Here is a 3,518-nt window from a genome sequence, read left to right as displayed (position 1 = left end):
CTTGGTAAGAAATGTACGCATTATCCTGCCCATGCAATTGTAACCCCTCTGTACAGTATGTTCACAAATAAAATAAAATAAAATAAAAAAGATGGGGCCAAGATGTACACTGTACTGAATTAAAAAAATTTTTTTAGTTCAAGGAATGACTACATGGATGGATGAGATGTTTGCATACTTACCTCATTTTTCTATTGCAGTGCGTCTTTTTCTTTTTTAGTCATAGGGGCTCTTCATATATTATAAATATTAACTGCTTTCCTATTCTACATATTGCAAATATTCCCTATCTGTTGTTAATTTATTTATTTGCCACCTATTGTTCTCCATTTCTTTCTCACCTTAGAACACTCCCAAAATAGTGTTTAAACACATGAACCCCAGGTATTGGTGTTACAAACTCACATTTTAGAAAAGTAGTAATTGTAGTCTAGCTATCCAGAAGAATTTATGATGTGGGTAATATTGAGCCTCACTAAGTTAATCTAAATAAGAAAAAAAATAACCACAAGGGAATTAGTTGCTTTGTTCACACTGAGGCACTTTAAAATTATGATTCCCCCTTAGGCTTATTTATAATTGGAAAAGAAAGTGTTGGGGGTTTTGATATTTATTAGATTGACATTTGAGAAAATGAATTTTTGCTTCATCTGCAACAAATGAATCTTAATCAGTTTAGTGGCTCTGTGCTAATGTGACTTCTTTTTTTATTTTATTGTTTTAAAACTGTATGACTACTACTACTACTACTACTATTACTACTATTACTATTATTATTTCATCTTTTCATTTTTGGGGTTGAACCCAGGACATTGCACTTGCTAGGCAAGCATTTTGCCACTAAACTACATCCGAGCCCTTTTGGTGACCCCTTTTTGTGGGCTACATGTGACTTTTTAGTTTGTTTCTATTTCTGAAAAACTCTTTTCAGTCTTTCACAACTGTCCTATATTGCTGAACTGAGTGTCAGCTCACTTCCTTCTGGACCTCTTCCCTAATCCTCTTAAGAATTCTCCAGAAAGACTTGGCAGTAGGCATTTCTTGCTTTAATAGTCCAGATTTGTTTGGATATTCACTTTCCTTCCTGGGTTTCTTGGGAATGTGCTCAGATCTCCAGCTAAGTCAGAATGACTCTAACCCTCAGCTAGAGTTCTCAAACTCGCACCAGAATGCCTATTAAAACAAAGATTGCTGGTCCCTGCCTTGAGCGTCTGATTCTTCAATCTGAGGTAGGCATTTTGCTAAAGTTTTAAGAAAACACAGAGGCCATAGGCCAAACTTTGAAAATCATTAATCTATGACAGACTTCCTTTCCCTTGATTGGCTGAGGTGTGGACATGAACCTCAAGCCTGGGACTTGAATGAGGTGTCTAGAAGGTTTCAGTAGAAGGGTTGTCTCACTAGTAACATAAACATGAAATCCTCCTTTTATCCCTGGCTGTATTCTACCACATGATTCTGTAGTTTGATATTTTTATTATTTCTGGATTCCCCCCCCTCCTCCTCCTCCTTCTTTTCTTCCTCCTCTCTTTTTCCTCCCTCTTCCTTTTTCTTCTCTTTGCATTTCTCGGTATCTTTGCTGTTCTGTTTCCCTCTCTCCGTGCCAGCCTCACATATACTAAACAACTGTTCTGCCTCTCAGGTCCTTTCGTCCCCAACTTGTTCTTCTTTATTGATTTCTTGTTGATAGTGAATGGAAATGTTACACACCCACACACATTTTATTTAGAGATACTTGCGCTTCATAGTTCAGGCTGGCCTTTAACTAGAGTGTCCAACCTTCATTTAAAAGGCTAAAAGTATTTTTTATTACATTTCTTTGTATTTGTTGTAGGAGGATTAACTTAGTCATTCACATTTCTCAAATTAGAAGTCTAGCACCTTAGTTTAATTGGCTCTATGTTAATTGGCAATCTCTAATTGGATCTTATATTAAGTGCAGTCAGAAACCTCTAACTGATGCTATGTGGACTTTATGCTATTTAGTATTGCTTTTAAATTCTTTTATGCCTCCTTTCCTTACTGTGAGAGTCTATATTTCCTTCTTCTAAGTTATTCCAACTTGTCCTATATTTTCTGGAATGATTGAAAAGTTTCTTTCCTATACTTGCTATGAATCATTGAGGTGCACCAAAATTCCAGTATGCTGTAATCTACTTGCTATCATGCAGACTGAATATTACATTTAGAAAGTGACACAATAATCATATATTATAGGTCTCCTTATGTATGGTATAACTTGTAGCCACTATTTTATATGATTTCTATATTTATTTATATATCTAAGTCTATATCTGTTATCTATATTTATTTATATATCTATGTCTATGTCTATATATCATCTATAGGTTTATCAGTGTTTTTTAATGTGTCTGTCTATATAGCTATATGTGACTTAAACTCAGGGCCTTGCTCTCTTGGTTTTTTTGCTCAAGGTTGGCACTCTATCACTTGAATCACATTCTATTTCCACTTTCTACTAGTTAAGTGAAGATGAAAAATCATGCAGATTTGTTTTCCCAGGTTAGCTTTGACCTATGATCCTTAGAACTCAGCCTCCTGAGTAGCTAGGATTATAGGTATGAGCCATTAGGGCCCACCTTGATTTTTGTATTTTTGTTTATAAAGACTTATACATCACACAGACACAAGTAATTAAATAGTACATAAGGGATACAGAAAGATGTGCTTGCAGTCCTGCATTTCAGGCTACCTAGATTGAAAGGAAGTCTGATATTTTGACTTGGATGTCAGCCTGGCCTGTGTTTGAATTAGGCTCTTTCTGAATAGCACTAGCTATATTTACTTGGGCTAATGACTTAATTTTTTGGTCTTTGTTTTCCTTATTTGTAAAATGGGGACAACCATTTCAATTTGGTAGAGTTTTGAATATGAATAATAGTGTTTTTACGGTGTTTGCCGTGTTGCAAGTACAGGTAACAATTATTACTGATTATTTGGCCATTTTCCAGGGCTTCTAGGCTTGTGGCATATTAGCGTGTCAAACCCTACCAGTAGGGGCCTAGCAGTCACATTCTTATTAAGGACGGCCGTGTGCCTTCTGGATTATGTGGTCCTGTTGTCATCTCATGATGCCTGCCCTTTTCATGAGCCTAAGTGGAGTAGGACATAAAGCAGACACTGCAGAAGCCCAGCCTGACCTTCCTTCTCTGAGCCTGTGCCTTAGTGAAAGTGGCCCCCTCTAAATGATATGATGACTGCCACAAAGTGGCAGACACACCCTGGTTTCTTTTTAGCTGAGCAAATGTCCTTGAATATCCTTCAAAGGTCAAGTCATTCAGAGTTACCTCTGATCACTTGTGAAATGTATTTAAGAAGACAGGGAGACACTTTTGGGCATTTACCCAAATGTTTACAAACAAGACCACACTAAAGCTACCAACACAACTATGTTTATTGCAGCACTATTTACTATAGCCAAGATATGGAACCAACCCAGATGCCCCTCAGTGGATGAATGGATCAAGAAAATGTGGTATATATACACAATGGAATTC

The sequence above is a fragment of the Dipodomys ordii genome, unplaced genomic scaffold (genome assembly GCF_000151885.1).
Source record: "Dipodomys ordii isolate 6190 unplaced genomic scaffold, Dord_2.0 Scaffold49, whole genome shotgun sequence".
NCBI classification, from domain to species: domain Eukaryota; kingdom Metazoa; phylum Chordata; class Mammalia; order Rodentia; family Heteromyidae; genus Dipodomys; species Dipodomys ordii.
This window is presented reverse-complemented; position numbering follows the sequence as displayed.